We start from the raw sequence: 27,486 nt of genomic DNA, 5'->3' as shown, positions 1-27,486 counted from the left end.
TCGACCCAGTAGGCACATCGCTTTGTATTTTACTTTAAACCAGCATAAGGGTTTTTTTGACAAGCTGGTGAGATCATCTAGGTGGTCTTTGTTACCAGTCAATCATGACAAAGATCAGGAAAAAGAGATTCTTCTGAGTAGGCTGGCAGAGTATTCACGGCAATGTTTTTGTAATGCCAAACAGCACATATGCACGGGCACACACAGCCCCCGTGACAAGTGGGCAATGAATTAAACATGCAATAATATTTACTCGCAGGTGAAGACCATCAGTGTGCAACGAGCTAAGCCTGGCCAGGGAGAAGGATGCTTTTTGTCCTCCATTTTCAAGCAGGGCAAGGAAGAGCACTGCCTGATAAAAGCAGATTCTTTCACTCCTGATGAGTGCAGATGCAGGAAGCTTTCCAGAGCCCACGACCCCTCTGCCCACCCAGCCAGCATGAGCACTCGGTAAGGACTTGTCCGTCTTCAGAGGCACTGAGCCAAATAGGAACGGGTCCAACAACAAATCTCTCCTTCGGACGCACAGAAGCCACCATATTGCAGAAAATGCTTTTATTCTCACTGCACCATCTGGAGTCACTGGGAAATGCAACTTCTTTTTCCTCATCAATTACTGAAGGGAGAAAACTGCCGGCCCCTGAAAGGCAAAACTTTCTGCTTTCTCCCCGTACAAGGGGAGATGGGTGAGACAGAGCTGAGCCCCCTCTGCAACACACTCGGGCTTGATAACCCCCCGAGACCCCACACTCTCTGCTTTTGGGGGCTGACCCACAGCCTCCACCAGTTCGTTCCTGCCTGCCCTGCTCAGGGGTTCCACCTTGCTGGAAAACAGTTTCTTGTGCTTCAGTTTTTTAAAACAAGAGGAGATGAGAATCCCCCATCCCATCCCTTTCACCAGATGCAGGGGATAGTGTGGCCAGTCCGGAGGACCGATGGGGAGCATTTCCCAAGGGGAGGGCATCACTGGTGTCCCACAGGAGAGGCCGCGTGGGACTGAGCTGGCAGTGGGACCCCAGCCAGGCAGCACAGGCAGACGGGGAGCACATCCCAGGGATGGGAACAGCATCACCGCAGGGTTTTACGAAGGCCAGGCATGCATCTACCTCAAACGACTTCCAAAAGCACGACGCTGCCTTGGGCCAGCGAAAGGGACTAATTGACCTTCCAACCTCCCTTCTGTCGTTACTTTCTATGATTTTACAGCCTCTCTAAACGGTTCATTTATTCTGAGCAAATTCCTGCTGCATCCTGCTCATCAGCCAGTTGTGCAGCCCCTTAGTCTGGCCACGCAGTGTGAGGGCGAACCCACTGCAGGTGCAGGGATGGACCCAGCAGGGGGGCAGCCCATGGGGAGGAAAAGAAGGGGTGGGGGGAACCCCAAACACCTCTTACTGAAAAAAAAAAATAATGTCAAGAAGCATCCGGAACCCCTCAACTTCAGGCCTGTTCATTGGCCTGAATTAAAGCCCAGATCCTGAAGGTGATACCTTGTGGCCAGCATGGCTGTTGCCTGGGAGGGGTCAGTGATTCCAGCAACAAGGCCACCAATTAAAGCTTTTAACGATGCACACCCAGGACCTTGCTAAGCCCTGAGCAGCTCTCACCCAGTGTTCCCTTTGCTAATAACCCAGTGCTGCAGCCGAACAATGGGTGCTGGGCTGCCTGCCTTAAATATTTATGACGATCGTAGATTGCTTCTTTCCTCTCCCTAATGATCCCCCCGTGCACGCCCCCCTCCACGCAAGCCGCAAGCCGGTTACCGCCTGTCACTGCTCGGGCAGAAGGGACCCGTCTCCCCCCGGCACACCTCCAGGAGCATCAGCATGTCCCTGGAGCAGCAAGGCAGGGTGCCAGGGCGGGATTTTATTTTGTTTTTAAAGCCTCCCCCCAATCCTTTCCCACTACAGCCACTGCTCGGGTTCTCTCGTTAATCTAATTGTTCTCCTAATGAAGATCTGCAATTCCTCAAACATTAATTACCAACGGCAGCAAGCAGCAGCAGCTGTGGAACAAGAGCTCCCTGTTCCTAATAATACGCTTCACACTTTTGCCTGCCACAGCTCAATTTAGCTTTGCATGATTTGGCTAGGGGGAGATAAATAATATTCCAGCTACCAGGCTCTGCAGACAACCCCAAGAGGAGGCAACGCTCACCCCACACCCAAGGGGCTCTTGGAACACTGCGGGTCCTCAACCAGCTGCTAAAAACCCCCTTTTTTATTCCACCTGCAGCTCCAACCCCCAGCCCTGGGGCTGTGCCTTCATCACAGCACCATCTTCATCAGACACAAGCTTTTAGCAGGTGTAAAGAGCTCTGCAAACAGCTGGACCCACGCCAGCTGGAAGCAAAAGAGAGGTGCTACATCCACGGTCCCCATCCATACGCTAAGCACTACAGCAGCGCAAATAAACCAGAAAGAAAGCTAGAGCATGGGTAGGGAGGAAAACAAACACCAGCAGGATGGGCTCAGGGGGTTGGGAATGAGTCAGGGGATGGAGGCAGAGAGAAGGGGGAGAGCGGTGGGAGGGAGGGCGAAGCTAAAGCCATTATTTGTTTCACTTGCAATAAAATGGAAAAATAAATGAACGGGAAGGTTAGTGGTGATGGCGAAACTTGAATACGATTGCAATCCTGGAGGGAAATGCTGGTGCACACAGCGCCGCCCCCCCCTCCCCCGGTCCCAGGCAGGCTGCCAGGGCAGGCAGGGAGAGGTGGCGCAGGGGTTCCAGCACAGCATGCTGCCACCCAGGCAGCTCCTGCAACCGATGGGCTTGCGTGGATGCAAGGGGTGTCCCACGCCCCGCAGGACCCAGAGAGTGCTCCCATCGAGCCCTCCCCCTGTACTCAGCGCTGGTGAGGCTGCACCTCATACCCTGGGTTGGGTCTGAGGACACTGGGGGTGCTCAGCCTGGAGAATAGGAGGTTTGGGGGGACCTTCTTGCTCTCTACAGCTGCCTGACAGGACGCTGAAGGCAGGTGGGGTCCGTCTCTTCTCCCAGGTAACAAGTGACAGGACAAGAGGAAACAGCCTCAAGTTGCACCAGGGGAGGTTTAGATGGGATGTTAGGAAAATTTTTTCCCCAAAAGGGTTGTCAAGCACTGGGACAGGCTGCCCAGGGAGGTGGTGGAGTCACCATCCCTGGAGGTGTTTAAAAGCTGTGTAGATGCAGCACTTGGGGATGTGGTTTAGTGACGGACTTGGCAGCGCTGGGTTAATGGTCAGACTCAATGATCTTAAAGGTCTTTTCCAACCTAAATGATTCTATGACTCCATAAACTAGCAATGGCTTTGGCTACAGCTATGCAGATGAAGGAAACCAAACACAGAGGTCCCAGAGCCAGCACCGATACCGTCCCTGCACCTCAGAGGACAGCTGATCTCTTCCACCCCTCATCCACCGTGATCCATAATGCAGTCATGGAAAAATGCCATCCACGTTGGCTAAGGTCAACCCCTTCCAATCCCAGCAGCATTGTCACCTCTGGCCCAAGGGTGCGGGGAGAAAGACGTGCCCAGCCGGAGGAGAGCTGCCAGCCAAGTCCCTCCTCATAAAAGAGGCTCAAAACCATGAGTTAGGAGAAGCAGCTGAAACGACTGGAGCCAGCAAAAGCTGTAGCAGCTCCCTCTCGCCAGCACTGCGCAGCCAAAAATACACAAGGGGAACAAAACAACACACACATACACAAAAAAAGCCCACAAGAGTTTTCAGTGACAAAAGCAAACAAATAGATTTGTGAATAAATATTGATTTGACAGGAAGTCAGACAAACCCTTCCAAAAACACGCGCTGGCACCAGGTCCCTCTCCCAGCACGACGAGCAGCCGTCATCATTTTATGGGTGCCTTTGCACAGTTGGCAGTTTGAGCTGCTTCTCAGGGTTCTGGATTCCAGGGGGTACCAGTCCCCCCCAGGCCGGGTGTCGCTCACCGGCATCATCTTGAGGAATTATTTCAAGAAGTAAATGCACGGGCTGGACAGCCAAGGAGCCGGTGCTGGACATAGTGTGCAGCACAACAAGCAGAAGACTCACTATTTGCCCTAATTTCTCTCTGGGAGGGGAGAAGCACCCAGCTAACGCTCTCTGGCACTACAGGCTCAGTTTGGTTTAAAGGGGTTAAATCTCTCCTTCAGCCAAAGCACTGGGCTGAGTCAGAGACCCGGAGTCAGGGGGCTGATGGGATGCCACTTCACACTCGCTTTTTCCTGACCACAAACACATCTGCACATACCCCGATCCTTCATGGATGGACACACACAAGCCTTTCATCCCGGGAAAACCCCCACAGCACTGCTGGTCTGCAAAAACTAATTAATGTGCCTATACAAGGAATTTCAAGACTAGCGTTCCGCTACGAAGTGGGTGTCTCCTGGGGAGACATGGGTACCATCTCATCGACGCAGCACTGGGATCATGGAATAAAGTGCATATCCAGTACGTGGCAGGGACCTGCCCTTCCTCTGCCTCGCACAACCCTTCGTATTGGGTTAGTGAACCTCCTGCAAACCCCCACTTTGCCCCTTGCAGCCCCCCAAGAGCCACACCACTGCAGTAGAAAGCACCAAGCACCAGCATCACTCATTTTCAGCGCTTTCCCACTCAGCTCCCAGCCTTGCTCTGCTTATGGGACGGATCTAACGGAGCAATCCAGATGGCAGATTTCACCTCATTCACCCCTGGAATCCTCAAGCTATGGGAAAGAAAACCCAATGCATCCAGGGGTTTTCAGGTCATTGCAAACTGGCTGGAGGCTGGCAGAAAACACCTTGGACAAGGTCTAGGTGCTGCATCCCAGAGCTCATCAGGCAGCAATCGTGGCCGGCACTCGGTAGACACATGATTTTGGGGTGAGCATCTCAGCACAGATCCTGCATGCCTCCAAAAAAAAGGTTTCCTTTGTTCAGCTTCCTCCCAGCACAGCAAAGAAATCCCAGCCCCGTGAGCGCCACGAGGGGCTGGTGACGCTGATCACAGCTTTCCTGCTCATTTCTTTTTCAATGAGTGAATTAGCAGGCAGCCAGCTGACTTGAACATCCCCTTATCTCTGCACCAAGCTCGCTGCCGAGGATTTGCATAATTTTAATCTTTCCCACCAATGAGCATGAAAAAATTAGTTTTCCACTATTTTATCTTCTATTTGTGTTCAATAAACAGAGCTGGCGGCTTTGCTCCATGTGTTTATGCTGAGAACTGGGAGGAAGAAGGTGGTGGTGGGGGAAATCCCACATCCCCAGCACTTGGCCAGGTGGAGGGTTAAACCGAAGCAGGGAGGCTGGGGGAAGGCTCTGCAAAACAGCTTCACAAACAGCAGCTGGAGACAGATTTGAGGTAGAGGCCCAAATTTCCTTATCCAATCCCAGTTGTTTTCTCCAGAGTCCCTTTCCTATCTCCCGGCTCCAGCAGCCAGGCTTCCTCCCATCACCAAAACATTTGATTTTCCTCTCAAGCAACGAGTTTGCTGGACTCAGGCAGAATACAGGCTCTAGATCCCAAGATCAGGACTCCAGGGATGGACTGGGAGGTGCCTGGACAATGAGGTCCCACCTGGAGTCTCTATTAGCAAGGACCCATGCAAACACAGGGACAGAGTTACCCCACGTTCCTGCACCTAATGAAGGTTTTGGCTCCTCGCTGCTGCAGGCACTTGGCTCTACAAGACCAGTCACGCTCAGCAGCACCCGGCAGATTCAAAGCACTGCCCTTCACCGTCCTCCTGGGTGCGTGCAGCCAGCCCCAGCTCACACCCTTCTCTTTGTTTGCAGGATCCTCCATCCAAATTGCTCGCACTTCATGGAAGGAGGGAAGGGAGAGGGAACCACGCAGAAAATCACTGCTGCCAACGCAGAACTTTGGGCGTTTTTTTTCATTTAATGCTTTCTTTAAAAGGACGCACCAAAAATTAAGCTTGTCCATAATAAAAAAAGGCACTTAAAAGAAAAAGTTCCTGGTTTCTCCCTTTCTGCTGCAGAATGAGAGCATCTTTTTTGGCAGCACACAGCAGCGAGGGATGCACGCTGAGCCCCATACCCCACACCCACGCACTTCTGGATTACACATCTGAAATCACGGCTCCTCTGAAGAAAAAGAAAATGCAGAGAAAACTGAGGCTCTCCTTACGTGTACCCCACTCCTGAGCAGGGTGGAAGGCGCAAGCATGAAAACACATTTTAAATTTATTTCCTTCCTATGGAGCCAAATGCAGGTCAGGGCATAAGGCAGCAAGAGGCAGAGGGCAGATTTCCATCATCTCCAGTAAACCTGGACCAGCCTTGGTGCCCAGCGAGGTCCCAACGTGGTATCCCCCGAGGCAGGTTTGAAGTAAACCGCCCCCAAAACGCAGGGACTAATGGCAATGAGGTGGCTCACAGGACTAGTCCTCACCCTTAGGGGGCTGGGGGCCCCCCAACCACTTGCTGTGGGGTCCCCCATAAGCACTGTGTAGAGGAAGAGGGTGCAAGGAGCCCCGGGCAAGGCAGCGTGCAGCTGCCCCGCAGCAGGGCAATGCCTGGCAGCCCCGAGGAGCTGGTTTCTCCTTCTCCCTCCACCCAGCTCTTCCCTCTGATCCCAGCCTCTACACAGCCTCTCTCTGCTACCAGCTAATCTGCACCCGAAGGTGCAATTACCTTCCATGTATTCTCTATTTACGCTCTAGGAACCATATAATTTTCTAGACCAAAAACATAATTAAAGAGTTGGAGCTCCCTGGAATGGAGCCCTCTCTCCTGCCATCACTCTTATCTTCTCTAAAAATACCCTGGCACGGCAGCCCTGTGCCAAGGGTCAGCTCATGGCAGGGCTGAGCCGTGGAAAGAGGAGCAGCAGTGCTGTGATGGGTGTCCTGCAAGAGGAACGCACCCAAAAGCACCCACTTTAGCCCCAGAAAGGGGGTGCCCCAACAGGAACCCGTTGCTCTGCACCCAGTCCTGCTTTGCTGTAGTCGGGGCTCCAAGGGGTCGCCTATGCAAGGAAAGGTTAATTCAGATTTAACTTCTCATGTGGTTTATCTAACCAACTTTAAAGCCTTGGGTGGACAGACTAATTGAGAATCGAGGGGACTTCAATGATCATTGCTCTACCAGCAGAAAAAAAATCTGGGGTTGCATCCAGTTTATTCCAGGATAAATCCAGCCTTCCAGCTGAGATGCAAAGGCACATGTGCACAGGAGAATATCAGACCCCAAAGACACCGGCTTTTCCATGGACAACAGCAAATGTCCATGCTCTCCATGCTCCGGCTCACATGCTCATTCTGGTTGAAAACATGCTCAAGGCGGGTTAATGGCAATCAGCCCCCCCAAGAAACCCCCTCCAACAGAGGATGTGTGCCCACAAAGTGCCCGTGCACCCCAGGGAAGTGCTGTACAGGCATGTGCCAGAGGCAGCCAGGGTCAGAGGCACAGGGCAGTTCAGGGGCCAGGGTGCCACAGGTGAAGGGCAGGGTGCGTGCCACGCTCTCCTCTATGGAATGATGATTTCACATCCTATATGCAGCTGAGCATGACCAAGGTCACACAGCAGGGATGTGGCAGAGCCATGCATCTACCCCCCAGCTTCTGTAGCCATCTCAGATGCCACCAGCAGCAGCAGGGAAGGAGACTGAGCTGATCACACTTGCTCCCTCCCCCGTGAAAATGGTCAGTGCTTGTTTCCACACCCAAAAAAGCAAGCAGCATCGCAGCAGGGCACAAGATGCCCAGCAGTTGCACAACCAGACCCAAGCCAGCTCAGAGCAGGAACACAAGGACACGCCATGAGAGTGGCTGCTCCCTGAGCCTCCCCTGCCCTCGTGCTCCCACAGCAGAGCCTGAGATGCCACAGACTCACAGGCCGAGAGCTGCCGAGGACACGCAGCCTCCGCAGCAGTTACGCACCTTCCAAGAGGCGAGAGGCAACCCAAAAACCAAACCTCTGCTCACAAAACACAGCACAAACAAGCAAAGCAAGAGTTTGCAAAGCCCCGCCGGCGGCACACACCCCGCGTGCCCACCCCGCTGTGGAAGGGGGAGCTGGGAGCCGCTTCCCGGGCGGGCAGCCCTCCATCTGCCCCCTGGTCCTGCCCAGCTCCAGTCTGCACAGACAGGCGGGCTGAAAGCTGGGCTCAGCTCCCCGGGCCAGAGCAGCTGCGCTGGGTCCTGTCCAGCCGTTCTGCTGCAATGGCTCAGGGTCGGTTGGCCACGGACCCCGCTGGCTGCTGCTCCTTTCCAGCTCCAGTTTGCTTCATCTGCATCCTGTGGGCAAGGGCTGCATCCCCCAGCAAAACCAGACCGCTCTCACCAGGGCTCGGGGGGAAGGAGTGGGGTCCCGCAGCTGCTGCAGCATCGCACGTGCATAGGGAGGCGGAGGAATAAGAGCAATAACATAGAGCGGGAGGAGGGGGAAAAAAAAAAAAGAAAAAAAAAGAATTGAAAACCAAGTATGAAACAGCCCTGGGGGAGAATCGCTGGCCTGGACTTGCTGTAATTACACTCCTACTGCTGAATACAAAGCTCTTGGCTCAGTCCTCTTATAAAACTGGGAGAAGGAAGGTGAAAAAAATATTATTTTTTTTAAATATCCTGAAGGGTCAAAACAACCTTTTAACTTGTCGACTAACAAGTTCAAACAGGACTGCAAGTACTGCTTTCCATAGCTTCCAGGGAGAGACATTCAGACCAGTCATCTGAACTCAAGTCCTCCAGGCCTTTATGGTTTTTTTGACAGCCAGAAAAATCAAGGTAAAGGTATTGGCAATCTACCCCAAAACCACTTCCCAGCAGAAGCACCAGCCTGGACACAGTGCTCCAGCACACGAAACGGAGCTGCTGAGCTCCAACCCCAGCTCCATCACCCCATGTCCTTGGGCAAATCATCTTGCCTTTGAGCGCACAGGTTTCCACATCCTTCCCTGTAATTACACCCTTCATCACCTGCTCTTGTTCTCTGCCTGCGTGTGTCACACAGACTACCCCGCCAGCACGAAGCCACATGGCCCTGGCCAGGGAGGAAAGCTCTGCCATCACCTCTCCCCTGTTCACATACACCTTTGCAAACGGTTCAGCCAAACCAATGCAAATCCACAATAAACACACTTACCGTGATTTAAGAAACTGTTTCTCGCAAACTCTGGGCTGGCATGGTTTTAACGTGAGCTTGTTAGAGCATCACCCAGAAGCCAAAGTACATATAGAGTTCCCATGAGCTAGGTGGTGAGTGAAAAGCCAAGGGACCCCACAAGTTTTGCTTTCCCTTCTTAATTCGTGTGAAATTGTAAGTCTGCTCTGATGGAACCTTCTCCTGAGATTGCTCAGCCCATACACAGCCTCCAAGTAGCCAGTTACCCACCTGAAGGAGAAAAAAAAGCAGCATCCACAGAGCCTTCGGTGCTAACTTTAGTAAACACATCATTTCCTCAATTCCCTTTGGCTTTGTGGGCCAGGTCTGTATGTCACTCATGCCACCCTAGCACTGAAATCAGCGGCAGAAAACCTTCCGAAACCTCACTTTTATTGCTTGAAGTGCTGGCAGCCCTCTCTCCACTGGAGCACTCCTCATTGCCATCCTTGGAGATGCCCTGATGAGGTCCAACATGGGGAGCAGAGGTTTGAAAGTCCCTCCAGCACAGGGGAGGCTGAAGGCTGCTCCTCTTCCATCAACTTCAGGGTTACTTTAGACGCCCTTGAAGACACCAAAGTAATTCTTCCCAGTCAGAGACTGGATGGGTCCACCAGAAGAAGGACCAAAGCTCCTGGAGGCAGGAGCCTTGTCGGGCTGAGGAGTCTAGAGGCACCTCCCTTGACAGCCCCGGCGGTGCTGAGCATCCCTTCTCTGGCAGACCAGACCTTTCAAGGAGTCACTGGTCTGGCTTAAAGGAGGGTCCCAGTGATGGGTTTTACGGTGCATCTGCAAAGCTGTGGGGGTACATTTACGACACATCCAACAACAAATCTGATTTTCAGGTTCTGAAGTGATTAGAGGAAGGGTCTGATGAGGACTTTTCCATGTTTGTTTTCTGTGGTTTTCATTTTGGCCTCTTACACAATATTTACGAGGGAAAAAAGGTGTCTGAAGGAGCGGCTTAAAAACACATGCATTTTTGTAAATCCTCCCACTTCCAAGATTGTATCAACAAAAGAAAGGAGGAGGAAGAAAAAACATAAATAGGAGTTTCACATTGACAAGGTCCCTTTGAACAATTTTCAAAGAGCTCTACTACCTGCTCTCCTATTTGATTTCATTTTTTTCAGAATATCTACAGCGTGTTCCTCCATGTATGGAATGACTCCACCAGTTCAAGTCCCTTTTCTGAACTGTTTCTTGAAGAAAGCACCCCTGCAGCAGCAGCTACCACAACAACTGCTTCAGATGTCCGCCCAGGACCGTGGTTGTGCCAGGATCTATTCCAAGGTTTGCTCGATGAGGGACTGCACATTGATGCTTGAGATCTGGGAGCTATTCCCAGCTCAGTCGCAGATCTGCAGTGGCTGCTTCCCTTCAAGGCAGAGGTTGTCGAGGAGAGCTGAGCCTTTCTCTTGGGTGGGATCATTATGAGTGTAAGCAAGGAGCAATCTTACGCATCCACCAAACTTTGGCAGTTGAAGACCTTTAAAGCATCGGAGCCCTTTCCTGGATGCTGCATCCTTATTTTTAAACGAGTATTTCCATGTATTGCCCTACTACACTCTGTGCTTTTAAGAACAGGTAAAGCAAGAAGAGTCCCCAGACCCCACCACAAATGGATTGCAGTGACCAGGAACAAATCATCCCTTAAAAATCAGTCATCCATCCCTGAACCAAACAATTCATGCATCAAAGCCAGGAAATCCTTCATTTTATTAACCCAAATCTAAAGCCAAGAATTTTACACGCAATCTTTGTGGTGGTGCTGGTGGGGGTGGCTGCTCCACGTTAACAGCTTCCTCCCGCTACCAGTGGCCTGGCAGCTGCAGCCTCCCCCAGCCCAGCCAGATGCAGCTCCAAACCGCTTGCAAAAGAGCTGCTGTAGCACACATGCCCCTGTTCTAAGCAACGCTTGGTCGATACCACCATCCTGGAAGCAAGCAGCCCTTAATTCTATCTACTCTGCAGCACAGGCAGCTCTGGGCAGGGGTAAATGCAGGAAAAAAGCATCTGCTGTCTGATCTAAAGGACCCAGGTTGCCCTAGAGGTGCTATCTCCCATCCTTTGCTCAGCTAAGTTTCTTCACTTCCAACAGAAGTCTGAAAAGGGGAAGAAAAAACGTTTGTTTGGGACTGCAGAAAATAAAAAGATACAGGGACAAATCCCCCAGCAGCCAAACCAAGGAAAGCAAGAAAGAAAAAGGGCGGGTTTTTTTTCAGGGAAGCTCACTCACAGTATAACTGCACCAGAAGCTCCATGCCCTCCTCTCTCCTCCTGAAGCAAATTTCAAGGCCAAGGTTCATGTAATGCCTACAGATCTTCCTCTCCATCCTCTGGGGGGGGATCAAACTGTGTGAGAGGCAGCCCTGGGACCCACGCAGCTGACACTGCAAGTGACAGCAAAGTCTAAAGAACAATCAAGTTTCGGATTATGATGGGGAAGAACCACCGCATATACATGGGCACAAACCGTAAATAAATAGGAAATAAATCCCGCGGATGTGGTGACAGCAGCCCCCAGACAGATCTGTACAAATTGCCTTTTACAAATAAATAACATTATATCAGGGTTTATGGGCTTCCCTGAGATGGGCACAGGCAGCGCTGTAAATACTGCAATGGCATTAATTAGGCAAAAGGCAAAGCCATAAGGATTTTCTTGGGGCCCACAACATGGCTCTGCTCTACGACGGCAGGACAAGATGAGGAAGAGGAAAGAAATATAGTCTGGCATCCCCAAGCAGTGGGAAGCACCGCTAGAAAAGGACATTTTCCACCATATGTCATGCCAAAGGGTCACAGAAACCCAAGTTAATCAGATCCCCGCTTAGCTCTTCCAGCAGCGAATGTCTTGGCCAAATCGTTCTGCCTCAGTTTCCCCCCTGTGCTACATGAATAGAGAACGCTGAAGAGCTACTTAACAAAACCAAGTATCTAATTCACTGAAGATGTTTAAGTGCCTTGAGATTTCTGAAGGATCTGCTATAGGAAAGGCATTAATTTAAATATCTAGTGGCATAGAACATAATGCCAGGCAGATTTTATTCCATTCTTTTATAATAGCTTAATAATCCTCGAAATAGTTTCATTGTTAATACTCCTGTTGTGTATTTTATTATGGCTTTTCAAATTGTAAAGTAAGGTAAACACTCCACATTTCTCTAGCACCTACCAAAGCGCTTTTCAGAAATAATTACTTAAGCTCCACAAACACCCGCGTGGGGGGACCCTTCCTATTTAGACAGGAGTGCATCATCCCCCTTTTCAGCCAAAGCCACCCAAGATACTCTGAGGCTGAACAGCAGCAAAATGCACTCTCCTCCCTCCTCCCCCAGGCTTTCATTACCAGTTATTGTCTCCTCTCTTTAAAGATCCACTGATTATGATGAACAAAAGGAGCAGCTTGCCTGGCCCTGCTGCAGCCCCGCTCCCGCCAGCCCGTGGCTCTGCAGATACGTCGGGCTCCAGCGCCAAGAGCAGGGCACGGGCAGGGTACCAACCCCTGACCCTCACCCAGATGGCCGCAGAGCAACCGGCCGCAGGCAGACACCGATATATCCTCTGTCAGGAGATGAAGGAGACAGCAAATTTTCAACTATGAAAATTCCATGGCTATTAAAGGCTGTCCACACCCAGAGAGCAGGGTACACATCCCCTTTTCCTTCTGCTCCTTGTGACTGTAAGGCTACTGATGCTCCTGTAGCTTCCCACCTATGCATCCCCGGCACACACCTACTGCTGCATTTATTGCAGAGCTCCACGACATTTTGCGCATCTGCCATTGCACCCGTTATCCCCAACCCAAAGATGCAGAATGGAAGGACTAGAGGCGGCAGCGGCTTGTCCAAGCTCACGGAGGAACCCTGAGGTCTAAGCAGGAGACTGAAGCTCAAATGCAAACCTGAGTTTAACACGCTATTATCCTTTTTTTGGGTTAAGTTTTAGCCATTCATACTTGCAAGCTGGGAGGTCCTGTGGCCAATATGCCACAGCTGAGATGGTGGGATCTTCCAGAGCAGACACAGGCTGAGCTAATAAGGACAAAATAAAAACTCAGAGGAACGGGAACCATCAATTAGCAAACCATCCTTAAAAGCACAGCAATACCAGTGCTATAGCAGGGTAAGAATGAGAGATGTTCAATTCATAGGTAAATCTCAGCCTGACACAGGAGAAAAAGAAAAAAAAAAAAAAAGAAACAATCACATTTGGGGAGAAAAATGAAAAAAAAGAGTAAAGTCTTCTAAGGTCTACAGTGAAAACCACACTCCCCCCCCAGAAAATATACAGAAAGAAAAATGCAAGATCAGCCAGAGTTACTGGTGAAGAAGCTCCAGGGTATAGTCAGTTATTGAAGTTTTGCAACATAAAGCTTAAATTTTATTTTTTTTTTCCTAGAAAAAGAGAGGAACAAAGCATCTCCTTCCTCAAAAGTTAACAACTGTGCGACATCATCTCTGCATTGTCTCCCTGTTTTATCACCACAGTACAGTGCTGAGCAGATTCCACCCCAGGGCAGACACAAAACCACAGGGCCACGGTTTCTAATTATACCCTCTATTCTCAGGGAAATGGTTTATTTATTAGCTCTTTGAGCTTCCCTTTCATTCATTCTCAGTCCCAGTACCAGCGGCAGCGAGGGGCTCTCGACAAGAGAAAATTTATTAGGTTTTCTCTATTCTCCACCTTCCCTGGTCTGCAGTCTCCCACCCAGCCTCTCCCTCCTCTCCCTCCTCTCCCCCATTCAGCATTACAGGCAGTCTCATCACTTTTAATTCAATAACTTGCAGTATAATTACTCCGTAATAACACTATTATCTTAACATTTACTCAGCAGCTGTGATCCCCTTACAGCGAGGCAAGGAGGGAGAGGCGAAGGGATTCTCCGGGGAGAAGCCACGGGGAGAGACGCCTTCCTGCAGGAGAAAGGCCCAAAAATAAACCCCAGCCGGAGATGGAGATGCTGCGGCAAGGAATATGAGTGGGGTGAGTCCATCCATTTTATCTCCCTTTCATCAGAATCTGGCAGGTTTTGCATGCGGAGGAGAGACACCAAAGGGACGCCGCGTACGCACAGCCCCAGGTCTGTAATTCCACAGAAGCCATTTAAACAAACACTGCGCTTCATAACCTCCCTAAAAAAAGAGCCTGCCATGAGGAAAACGGACTAAAAATGGGGGTAGGCAACAGCGAAAGGCCCACTGAAGGGTACAACTGTGCTCCATGTTACAGGAAACAGGATCATCTCCTGCACAAGTCATCTATTTAAATACAAGTATTAACCACTTGTACATTATCCCAGCTATCACTCACTACAAAGCCCAGTTTAAATTTTTACTCCAGCAACCCCTCAGAAAGAGAGGTTCTCCACATCTCACAACAGCACATCTGGTAAACAGGGTAAGAAATTCTTCTAAAGCCGTAGACTAAAACGCAAATAACTTGTGCGGCAAATGAGGCAGGGAACAGCCTATTTAATATGAGACACAACCAACTCCAAGCTTGCCTAGAAAGGCAGGATTTCAACCTACAAGCCTTACCTAGCTTTTACAAAGAGCTCGGGTGTTGGCACCTTTTGCCTCCTTGCTGTGGTTTTATTTTCTGTGATATTTAAACAAACAAGCCCACTGCATACTTACGCAGAAATGTTCCTACATGCACCATAGAAAGAGCAAGTTACTACAGCCCCTGCTTAAGCCAGCATGATTTCAAAGCCTACAAGGTGAGCTCAGGTTCACACAGATATCAGATCCTGAAATCACACCCGAAACTCAGTACAAACACCAGCGTTAAAGAATAATTCACACTATAATGTATCTGTTTCATACACATGCTTTAGCAAAGGGGTAAACACAGTTTATTTTGATTGATTATCCATCGTGTAATGCAGAGCTGTAATTCCATCAAGCCATCAAAGCGATTCAGCAATTATATAAATCACGGGAGGAACGTGCAAAAGATTTGTTGTTAGAAACTCAAAATGGAATTTCCTTATATTACATTGCTGCATATTGGCTTGTTTTTTAATAATGCACAGTCAGATTATTTTGGTTTCAAATTCGTTTACATGCCCCTCTCATACACCAATTCACTGGTTACTGCCAATGACAGATCTCATCAACATTAATAAGACATTTTTTGCTGCCTTCCACTCTCAGAAAATTTCCAAAGCAAATGAAGACTGAAATGCAGGGGACGTGATGAAAATCACACCCTGTGCCATATAACCCAACCTCTCAGAAATGGCTGCACCTCCATAATCGCAACCACGTGTAATTCACACGGACGAGGAGACTTCCCACCTTCTGCTGGGATATGACAAAGGATGCTACTGGGAGCCCCTGATACAGCTCAGGTTTCGTTATTTATAATGTTATAGAAACCCTTTACTACTGAATAGATCTTGTGTGTGGACATAATTATATGTATATGCATTATCATAATTAAATCTACAATAAAGTAAGACAGTTTATGATGCATTATCCAGAAACTGTTATTGAGTTTTTACACCTATTTAGTTCTAATTTAGTAGAAATGACAACCCCAAGCTCTAGGACATTCCCAATGGAGACAGCTGCTTTAGGAGGCTTAACTCCCTGTATACTGCCGCCTCATTCCTCTCCTACGTGACTGCGATCCCAAGCACTGGGGCAGAGGAGAGCCCCTGCAGAGCTCTCCAAAGCTCATCCTCTTCCAGCCCAGAAGAGTAGCAAATCCCAAAATCCATGCGAAATGCACCAAACTTGCAGCCTCATTGATGCTGGTGTCAGTGGGCTCTGGCTCAACCGTATCTGCCCAATCTCAGCTGCAGAGACCAGCCCTGTCTGAGACACAGCCCAGCTCCTGCATGAAAAGAAAAATCATTACAGATTTGTACAAGTTGATGGCAAAACTCTCCTTGCCTTCAGTGACAGCGGATGTCATCTCACTGCTCTGCTCTACCAGCCCAGCAGGGAACTGCCCAGGGAGAACACCACTGCAAGTCACCATGATTATTTGCTTTTGCCTTTTTTTGTCTTTAAAGATAAAAGGAAATCCAACCACTCTGCTTGAATTGTGGGCCCTAAATCAGTATTCATAACCGCTTTTTAGAGTTTGTTTGTTTGGGTTTTTTTGGGGGGGTGGGTGAGAAGGAAAGAAAAAGCCATGCAGAACTGCACACTGAAAAGCCACCCAAGAAAAACCGAAGCAGCACTAAACATTGTGCTATTAAGTGAGAAAAGACTACAACTTTGATGTGACACTTGGCTGTTTGCTGGCACTATAAACTATTGCACACTAAAAAAGTTTGTTAAATGCTCCATAAACTTTAACACATTGCTGAAACACGTCAAACCGAGAATTTTATTTGGCTATCCACAAAGCCATGCTTCATAACAGGCAAAGAACAGCAAATGCATATTTTTCTGTAGAAACTACCAGCATGTTTTAATTTCTAGAGTCCAAATCAATGAAATTAATACAGGCAGACTTAAGAATTCCCTGAGAAGAAAGCACCCATGCCAGGTCTGCTTTAGGAGGACAGCTGAAGCCTCAAAAAATGATGGAGTCTTTGGGGTTCACCCCTCCTCTGGTACCTCTGACCTTTATATTTTAAGAAACAACCAACTCCTGGACATCAGGGAGCACCCAGAGAGCAGTGAAGCACTAGAAGAGCTCCACAAATTGCAAGTGGAGTTGACACTTCATCTTTTCTACGTATCTGCCTAGACTTGCATTTCCAAAGCTATTCCAGGAGCTCTAAACCAGGGTACCAGCCAAGAAGAAAAAACACATCTTTAGAAACATAATCCTCAAACATTTTAATACTAATGTTCATTCCTCGTCACAAAGAAAACCATGTATTTCTCATGATTTTGCCATTTTTCCCCCAAAGCAGGAGGGAAGATGAGCAACTCCAAAGGGGCAGCAAGGTGTGAAGCACCACAAGCCACCCACAACTCCCATCGTGTTCATCTCCACCAAAATTTCACACTAGACCTGAGATGCTTTCCAAAGGAATATTTTTGTCCAATGAAACTTGCTGAAAACCCTAAAATCCACTAGCTGTCTTAAGCATCATTGGCTTTGCATAAAACCTAAAGCCACTTTTAACATGTCACTCATCTTCCTTATTAAGTCTAATGGAAACCGTGTGCCACGCGGCTCCCCGCTTAGGGACAGACACAGATTTGGATGAATCACCCAGAGACAGTGAGGGACCAATATCAAACCTCCACCCTGCATCCCTGCGCCTGCACATTGAGACCCCAGGATGCAGGGGACCGAGGAGGGGCAGCCACACCCCCTCCCAGCCCAGCCCCGTACAACCTGCCCGGGACGCTGGCTGTTGCAATCTTCTGCTTTAGAGCAAGCAGTTGCTCCAGCACTGGCACAAGGGAGCAGCAGGGATAGAAATTCATTTTGAATCACAACTACACCTGGGGCTAAATCATACGGATGGTGCGATTTACACATTCCCACCTCTCGGGGCAGCGCATAAAACACAGCGCAGGCCCATCATTCATTTCAGGATATTGCTCCGGAACGTGCTGTCAAGCGAGTGTTTCATGGCACACGAGCGAGGCTTCCTGCAAGGAACCGGGCACACTCAGCGAGTGGCACTCAGTGCTTTGTGTGACGCTCCACCTTCGTAAGAGAAATGGACTCCTGGTAATGGACTACAATCCTTCCTCCCCAGGAAGGCAGCGCTGCAAGCATCAAACACGTCAGGCTGGAGGCAACAGTGATTCATCTAGTCCAACACACCATCACCAGCAGCACCCAAAAGCAGACGCTTCAGAAGCATTACCTGTCTGGGTGAAGTTTTTCCCTAGCTCCAAGCCACCACTGCTTGGCAGAGGACCTGAAGCAGGACTAGATCAAGTCTGGTGGGGCAGAGACCAGACAGGAGCGCTTGCCAATGGCATTCTGCAGCATCCAAGACACCAAATCCATTAACGCTGGAGAAACGGCGGCAAAACTGAGTTCTCACTCCTTGACACATACTCAATGCAATAGGTGCAAGGCACGGATGGCACAAAAGCATTCCAAGGAGAACAGGAACCGTAAGATACTACAATACAGGGATACTGCTGGGGAGACTGGAGCCTTCCTGCCTAGCGGGGCTCGTCTCCAGCAGGAATTAACCCACCTGGGAAGCCTGGAGCAGCCTGAATTTCGCAAGCTTTCCTCCTGCCTGCGCACTTGGGGCTACAGCCTTCAGCCTCAGCGCAAACCCAGGTCTTGGTTAGTGAAATAATCCTTTGAAATCAAGCAGCTCCCATTTCACAGAACAACACAGCTGTTCACTTCCCTGCATGTGTTTTTACAGTGAGTTCTTCCCTCCTCTCCCCCATTCAAATAAACACATTTTCAGGATGGCAGTCATAATTTTATACCTTATTTTTCATTTTCCTCTTTTCAGACCAGTGTTTCCAGGCTTTCCAACTTCAGAAACCTTGCAGGCACAAGGCTTGCTGCATTACCATGGCCCTTAGCCACCACTTTGTTCAACACAGAGAAGAAATCAAAATTCAAACAGCAGTTCCACAGCCTTGACATTATGGCTACAGCAACATAAGGAAAGACAAAAGATCCACCGGTTCAAACCCTCCAACACTCCTCAGGTGTCTCATGTTTCACAGTACCTCCTTCAGCTCAAACCCAAAGTTTCCTTCATTACAGATTAATTTCCTGCTCCTCCCCACCCCCCAATTTTCTTGAATTCTGCTGGAAAGAGGGAAAAAAATCACCCAGAAGGGCTTATTTTACAACACGAGCACGGAGCTCCCTGCCTGGCTGGGGCCTTGCCTCCGCTGTACATTGCCCGTGTCTGGCAGGAGGAAAGGAGCTGTGTGCGGGGCGGCTGGACATCCCTCCCCACGCGAAACAAACCCAGTCCTGAACAAAACCAACGTTTATGACGCACTTGTGTGCACGTGTAGCCCCCAAAACATGAATCAAAGGCCTGAAAGTGCCTCCTGGAGAGCCAACTTCCCTGCAGCAGCATTTCCAGGAGGCAAAGCCAGCAGACGTTAAATTTTCTGGGCAGTTTTTACACGTGGACTTGATCCTCAAACACGGTGCTGGTCGGAGATTGGATTTCACTGTGGCTATTCCTCGAGGTCCCCATTTCAGCCAGTTCCCAGCAGTTCTCACCACTATGCAAACCCTCCTCCTCTCGAAGGCAGGCAAGCAACAGGGTATTTCCACCCACGCATGGACACTGGCTGGCAGAGCACTCCGGGGAAGGACCATGCGATGCATCCCGGCGACATCCCCAGGAGGCTGGTCCTACTCCAAGAAAAATAGCAATTTTTCCCTTTCCAAACCATAGCGTATTGAAGCATCTGCCCTCAGGGGAGGCTTTTAGAAAACAGGATTTTCCTTTCTACTCCTTCACTCAATGAGATGGGGCAGAAGATATCCCACATCCCCCTCCTCCTCCGGCTCAAAAGCTGTTGATTCCCAGTGCAGCCCATTTGGTGACCATGGGGAAAGACGGATGGACAGGGACATGCAACTACCCAGATCCTGTAACAGAGCATGGGGAGAAGCTGCTGCGCGCTTCCTTAAGTAAAGGATGAAGTTTTAATTTTAGCTGATCTCTGGGGAGAGAAGGTTATTGAATCCATAGGAAGCAACAGGGAATGAACTAAGTGACCCTGAGGCCAGGCGCAAGCCAGCAGAATTCCCAAGGGTTACAAAGCTGGAGGGACAGACCAGCACCAGATTTGCTGTGGATTTTTTTCATCCCCTGCTTCAGACACACACACATTTCCCTTGTGCTGCCTTACAGAGCAGACAAATGTAATTTCTTTGGGAAAACTGGAAAGACTATTTTCTTCCCAAACCTTCCTCCTCTCCAAATCCTCCCCCCCTGCAGCTTGCAGAAAAGTGCCCCTAATCCCCAAATTCTCTCTCTACCTGCAGCAAGAGCTGAAACCCTACCCATCCCCTCCCCCAGCCCTCCAACCACACTAATCCATCAAATTCCCTGGGCTAGCAGCCCACCCCCAGCCCCGACAGCAGCAATCCTGGCACCAGATGTCCACTGACAAAGGCAGCACCAAGCATCAAAAAGCAGTCGCCCCATCACTCCTGTCCCGTTGGGGCCCCTGGGCAAAAAAAGAGTTTAAAGCGCAACAACCCACCTGCGCAAGCAAGCATCCTTCTGCTGCTGCACACCCCGGGCACCAGCGCCGGTGAGGGGCCACGGCAATGCAACTCTAACCGCATCTGAGCCCACCGAAGGGTTACAATTCCCCCTCTTGGATCAGGGATTTAAAACAGGGGTCAGTGATGGAAAATAAAAGGGATTGTATTTAAAAAAAAATAATCAAACCCAAGCAAGACATCTGTGCTCTGTCCACACAACGGCTGAAGCAGCATTAGCAACGACTTTGTTTAAATATGACTGTTGCAAGCCTCTTCCCAGCATCCTCCTCACTGCCTGCCAGAAGGATTTTGCTAGCCAAACCATGCTCCAGATTAGCCATCTGGATTATCTGTATTTGCTAAACCCAACTGCAACACCGGCCTTTAAAACAACACACCCATCTCCAGGGATTTGTTCATAGAAAGAAAAGGGGAGGGGGGATATTCTCCACTCCACATATTCAGTACCTTTTCAAATGCACTGATTTTTTACCCTTTCTTCCCTTTTCCTTCATTTGTGGGGGTTTGGTACTATTGCTTCCAGAATTAGGGCATGCTACTTACATCAGCCTCCTCTGTCAAGTCCCACTGGGCAGTTGACAGCCTCAACCCCCCATCCTTATCTCACAAATGCAATTTCAAGCTTTCCTACATTTCCTGCAGAGAAATGGGAGAAGCAACATGCCAGCCAGCACAGACCGTCCCAGCACCGCGCAGGAGGGTCAGGCTGTGCGTGCAACAGCACCGCCTGAAACCCATCCCGAAAAAAACCTGTGTTAGTGGAGCCAGCCCATGAGCAAAACCCAGCTCCCTGCCGCATGAGAGCAATGCCCTGTTTCTACAACTAATTAATTGCAACAATCTCCCCGGTTGGCTTTTGAAATGGCTCCAGCTAATGGTTTCCCCGATTTGTACGGGATGAGCACCTCTCCTCCCTCCCATACCGGAGCATCCCTGTGCCGTGGGGACAGCCCCTGCACTCCCCAGCCACCCACACTCCCACCTCTGCTGCACACAGGGACCTGACACGACAAATCCTCCCAAGGTTGGAGGTACCAAGGCTGGGGGGAAATTTGAACTGTCATTTTCCCTACTACACCCAGCTTTAGTGCTGCTGTTACAGCATCATTTTATTTATGGTATTACTCCTGTCATTATAACGATCCTACATAAATTCCAAATACCGATTCCGTAACAATACTTGCTGCTATTATAATAATGATTCCATCTGAATGGCACAGGTGCCATTATCAGAAAATCTGTTTGTAGTAGAGAATCAGCTGTAAAAAGAGGCATTACGCCCAAATGAACTATTTTAGAATTACCATAAACAAGGGGCTAGCCTCAGTTCCCTCAGCTGCAACGCACTGCTTCCTGCCTGGCTGTAAATAGTGAGTCAAAATCAGCAGGTAAGTCATCCCGCAGCCTGGGAGCTGATGCTGGAACCAAGCACCTTGTGGCTTCCTCACATGAGTAAAACCTACCTCTGCACAGATTTTAATGAAGAATTCTCGCAATGCACTTACTAAGTGCTAACGAGAGCACTAACCGGTATAGGGAGAAATTGAAACACACCCTTACAAATCCATAAAAGAGTTATCCATAACTAGACAGGAAAGGCAGAACAGCTTCTTTAAAAACCTGAACTCACCCAAGCACGTGTCAGCTCATACAAAATTAAGGCAGCAGTCACTTTGGAAATGACAGAAGATGCACAGGAAAAATAAAGGTGTTGCAGGGTTCACTTTGATAGGTCTCCATCCCTGCATCAGCCCCTGCACGTTCACAGCTCCCAGGTGCCTCCTGATGCAGAAGGCTTCACCTACTGCAACAGTTATTAACTCCTACAAAATAGTTCTGGAAGGGCAGCTACTCCTTCAAAGAGAGCATCCAACAGATGTTTTCCCACCATCAGCATTCAAACAAACACGGTGTCTCACATTCCGCAGTCCTTAATTTTACCAGTTCATTCTTCACACCTGCAAACACAGCATGAAATAAATTCAAATGCAACAAGATTACACTTCCCTGGTGCCACAGGATGCACTGCAATCTCTGCCGAGTCCAACAGCCAAGCCTTGCATGGGAATAAAACATACTTGGGGTTCAAAAACTCTTCAAACAGAGGGCAGAGGAAGGCTTGGGGGGAATGGTAATGGGATCGAGTGCCTTTCATCTCCAGGTGACTGGTTAAAAATTCAGCCCAGGTGAGCAGCATCTACAAAGTCATTACTACACAACGACTGCACAAAAGCCAGCATGAAATGAGTAAGTGGCTTCAATCCAGCTCTTCGTGGACCAGTGTCAGACAACTTGTCACTCTGACACCTGGCACCATGGGACAGACCCTGAAAAGACACCAAGGACAGGATTATGCAACCTCAGTTTTCTCCTTTACAGGTAGCTGGGTGACACTGGCACTGCTGCTCTTTTTTGGCCTGTGCCCACACGCAGCAGACAGGGACGCTAGAGCCAAAAACAGAGATACCGGCTCTATTCCTGGCATCGCTGCTGACCTGCCGCATGAGCCTGGGCAAGCCTCGCTACTGCTTCTGCCTCGTCTCTTTTTGGCTGAACGATCCAACCCCTGGCACTTCAGCGCTTTTCACTGGTCAACCCTAAAACACTTTACGGAAAGAAGTTATGCATTGCTATTCCCATTTTACAGACAAGGAAGCTAGCAGATTGCCATTTCCCCAAGGCTGTTTTTCTGGCACGCTCCTTAGAGATTAAATCTAGAGAAATAGCTTTGCCTTACAAGAATCTGTACCCACAGGCCAGATTCAACAGCTAGGGTAAAGAGGGTGTTTGAAACTTGCTGTGATCAAGGTTAAGAAACATAATAAAATACCATATCCTGCTTTTCCAGCTCTGCAGCGTAATGAGGGATTTCCTCATATACCTGCTGCAACTGTCACCTTTGCAGGAATTTAGTACCTAATACTAAATTCACTCTCTGTCTGCACACTGAACCATCAGATGGTTTATTTTGGTACCTCTACCTCCCCCCAAAAATGGTACACATCTCTTCCATGTCAGAAGTGTAATTGGTCCTTCTCTGGTTTCGACAACGTTGAAAAACTACTGCTTTGACTTTGGCTGCAGGAGGAGGTTGCAGAGCAGCTGGATGGCAGAGCAGGAGCCCTGACGTTCCTGCACTCCCTTGTTCCCACTCCGACAGGCTTTGGACTTGGAACAAGCGTACGCACTTCTCCCAGAGACGATGCACCTCTTCCTGCACTAGGGATCAATGACACAATCCACAGATGATAAAAGATAACGATACTTTCTGTTCTACTTGCCAGGTTCTTGGAACAGTAACACGAAAGGATGGTGAGCATTACAGTTTTTACCCAGGGATGAAAAGCAGAAGAGGGAAGCGCAGCCTGGGAGCTGCCACCCTCTGTGCAGCCCCTCCTCCAGCTCAGTCACAGGTGCAGGACCACCTCATTTAGCCAGAGCTGCCATCTGAGCAAGCCTTACTCACCATCTCCAAGCCCCCAACCCAACACATTCCTCCGCAAGAAGTGAGGGGGTGGCCTGAAAGGCACCAATCAACTCCAGACGCTCATTACGTTAGAGAAAACGCAAATCACGAAGAAACTGTTAAAATAGCTCAATTAGCTCAAACGCAGATTTTTCACTTCCTCCTTTTGGTGAAAAAAAAAAAAAAAAAAACAAACCCACCACCAACCCAAACCCTAACCAACAGTGTAAGTCTGTAAATAAATATTAGCCTTGTAAAACACCAGGGCTGACACGCACCTCTGCAGCCAGAAACAGACCAGCAGTGGATTACTGACGCACACCCAACAAACACCAAGCTAGTTATGAGAGAAGAAAAATTTCCCAGCGCAGGTGGTTTGTTATTCTCAGAAAGTCTCTTTTCAACAGATGTTCCTCTTTTCCACGTGTGGCAATCCCAGCACACTAGAATTTGTGATCTCTTCTCTGTTAAGTGACGTTTTCAGGAAAAGGGAAATTAAAGAATAGCAAGATGCACAGGCTAGAGAACGCTTTTTTTTTTGAGAGGAACCATAATGTTAACGCTAGAAACTGCTTTTCATGTATAGTAATGATCAACTTAATCTTTAATTTTTTTTCCTTAACTGCAGGAGAGTCCTCTGCCAACAAACAATATAAATTTAAATTTAATTTCAACTGTTCCTTTAACTGCCTTGAGTCAGACCAGCTGCTGCAAATTCAAAGTTAGAGCCTTGATGTAAAAGTTACCTGCAACATAGAAGTATTTTGCCTTTGCAGAGTGAGAAAGAAATCATAAAGGGATATAATATGTCCATTTCTCAGGAAAGTTCTAGCTACACGGTTCCCGTAACAAAATGCAGCATTTCTTTTTCTTCTCTTATGTTTCTAAAATTATGCATTTTAGAAAAATCTGCATCTTGAGCTTGAGCAGTAATGTAATGGCTAGCAAGCAAGTCACATAGAACAGAGAAAGCCAGTTATATTTTAATCCTGGGAACCAAGCACAGCAGTTGTGCAATGTTTACAGTGAATAAATTCTGTACGTTACTCAAACGCCCAACGCCCGAGTCCAGCCCCGAGCTGTGGAGAGCATCCTGCAGGCGACTGCTGCGGACCAGAGCTACCTTTCACTCATTAAAAAATAAAAGGCATTTTCCAGTATGAAAAAAAAAAAACAACCAAAAGGTAGTAAAAGGGGTAACTTGAAGAAAAAGTATGAGCTGGCGAGCCGGCCCTCTGCAACGCGGCGAGCGCTCCCCGCACAGCCGGGGATGGGGGGCTGCACTCGGTGTCCTGTTCCGCAGCAACTCTCTGCCAGGAGCCCCGGGCTGGGGGAGGGGGAGAGGGGGAGGGGAGGGGGGGGGAGAAGGAGGGAGAAAGAGGAGGAGGAGGAGAAGGGGGTCCCTGCGCATCGCGGCCCCAGCCCCAGCCGCGCTCCCCTCCACCCAAGCAGCGCTCCCCATTGCCCCCCAGCTCACAGGCCAGGCCCGGCCCGGCCCCGCGCAGCCGCCCAGAACCGGGTGCCTCCACACGCATCCATCAGTGCGACCCGGCCCCGCCACCCCCGGCCCGGCCGCCCCCCCCCCCCCCCCGGCCGCCCCCGCCGCTCCCCCAGGCCGCGGGCCCGTCCCACACGGGGCGCCGGGAGGGCCGGGCCGGGCGGGATGCTCCCCGCAGAAAGGCGCTCCGGCGGGGGAGGGGGGGGGGGGCGTGGAGGGGTGTGCTTCCCCTTCTTAAAAATGAGTACAAAAATAAAATTTTAAATCAAACCGACTGTGCGGAGTCTGGTGCCGGCGGGGCTACGGGCCGGCCCCGGGCCGAGGGGACCCCCGGGAACGCGGGGCAGGGGCAGGCACTTACCGGGAGGGGCCCGGCCGTCCCACCCGCGCCGCCCTCGGCGCCTACGGACCCACGGGCGCCGCGACCCCGCCGAGGAGCCCCGCCGCGGCCCGGGCGGGGGGAGGCGGGGCCGGGGCGGGGCCGGGCCGCGGGGCCCACCCGCACCGGGGGAGCGGGGCCGGGGCAGGCGCCGGGGGGGCGGCCCGCCAGGCCCGGCCGGTGCCCCCCTCAGAGCGCCCGGCCACGGGGTCACTCACAGCCCGGCCCCGCACTCCTCACCCGGTGCCCCCGGAGCTGAGCCTTTGGGGTGCCCCCGCCTCCGGCCTGGCCCCGGGGTCACCCCAGCCTGGTCGTTCAGGCTCTCCCGGAGCCTGCCCTTGGGTCCTGCCTGGGCTTTGGGGTCCATCCCCCCATGGCTGGGATCGCTGGGGTCCTTGCCCCCCCCCCCCAGCCCACACAGTGCTCCCCCAAAAAAGAAGCAAGAGAAGTTCCCGTCCCCCCTCCAACCGGGGCGCACCGCCGCTCCCCCCAGCACCCCCAGCCATGCCACCGCTGGCAGCGCCTGCCCGATGGGGAAACTGAGGCAGCACAGCCAGCACATGCACCCCATCCCCTCCAGCCAGCAGCACCCGGGGGGTCTACCCTCAGCAGACGCCACCCAAGCAGGAGCTGGGGCTCCCCCTGAGCCCCCCAGACCCCAGGCACAGCGCAAAATTCGGAGCACGGGGCAACCTGGAGGGGCCGCATGCCGGCCCGGCGCAGAGCCAAAAGGGAAGGGGCAGCCAGGATAACCCCCGCCCTGGGATTTTTGGCAATACAAAGCCCAGCACCACTCATCGGGTTCTGGCTACCTTGGGCGGGGCTCCAGGATCAGAGAAACTCTCACCTCCCAACACTTTAAAAAAAATAAAAAAAGAAAAAAAAGAAAACCCAACAACAAAAGGCACAACCTTCTTCATTTATTTTTCATGGAACTCTACAGACGTGCAAAGCTCTCGCAGCCATCTGTAAAGAGAGAAGGTAATTCCTAGCCTGAGGACTTCATAGTTTAAATAAGATATAAACGCTGCAAGAGAGGACAGTGAAGAGGAAGGCGAGAGGGGTTTGCAACAAAAGGGTTTCTTCAGCGAGAGATTAGGATATCACCATTCTATGTATACATCTTTGCATTGACTCTATATAGGATTTCAGAGTAGCTCTGTTATCTCTGGGCAGGAACAAAACACTCTGTACTTGCTCTCTTCCAAATAACACCAAGAAGCTGGAACCAAACAAAACAAAACAAAAATCACAACAAAATTCCTTCTCCTCTCGATTTTGCCTTTTTTTTTTTTCCCCACCCCCACCACCCACCACAGAGAGATATTTTGCTTTTGGGGGTTTGGGGGGTTGGTTGGTTGGGGGGGGGGGGGGTGTCTGTTGTTTTTTTTCTTTTTTTTTAAAGCTCAGGGTTGAAAATCCTTGGTCACTTGGGAATTCTCCAAGCCAGCGACTGTAGCAGGGCAGAGCGCAGAGAGGCTCTTGGCTGGCCCCAGCGCAGAGGGCTGTGCTGGAGCATGTGCCTGGGAGAAGGAGGGGGGGATGCAGGGGGCAAAGGAGGCCACATACATTTTTAGATGAAAAAAAACCCACCAAAAAAAAAAAAAAAAAGAGAAGAAAAAAAAAGCACCACCAAGGCCTGCCTGGCGCGCACGCCAGCTCTGGGGGCTGGGAGCGGGGGAGCGCGAGGAGGAGAAAGGCTGGGTGGATGGAAGTGAGGATCCAGATTGAAAACAGATGGGATTTTTCTTGCCAACCTGACATCCGAGACCGCGGGAGGCGGGGTAAAACTTCCCCTTCGGAGAGGCTGGCAGCCAAGAGATATGGGGGGGACGGGGTGACCCCAAAAAAATCCCAGTTTGGTTTAAAATACCTTCTCGCTC

General features: G+C 50.2%; 1 protein-coding gene across 10 annotated transcripts in view; it reads right to left on the bottom strand.

Annotated features, from left to right (window-relative positions):
- Window positions 1-27,486, bottom strand: part of PTPRS (protein tyrosine phosphatase receptor type S) — a 161,847-nt gene that overhangs the window by 110,050 nt on the left and 24,311 nt on the right. The window contains exon 1 of one of the 10 annotated variants that reach the window (XM_055804731.1): window positions 25,586-25,708. The exons of 8 other annotated variants lie outside the window; for them this stretch is intronic. The gene's annotated coding sequence lies outside the window, so the exon portion shown is untranslated. Of the gene's footprint in view, window positions 1-25,499; window positions 25,523-25,585; window positions 25,709-27,486 lie in introns of those variants that run through there. One more of the 10 variants, XM_055804733.1, reaches the window with a different exon arrangement.

The sequence above is a fragment of the Falco peregrinus genome, chromosome 5 (assembly GCF_023634155.1).
Source record: "Falco peregrinus isolate bFalPer1 chromosome 5, bFalPer1.pri, whole genome shotgun sequence".
Classification (NCBI taxonomy): domain Eukaryota; kingdom Metazoa; phylum Chordata; class Aves; order Falconiformes; family Falconidae; genus Falco; species Falco peregrinus.
Note: the sequence above shows the minus strand (reverse complement) of the source record. Positions and strands in the feature narration are given on the sequence as shown.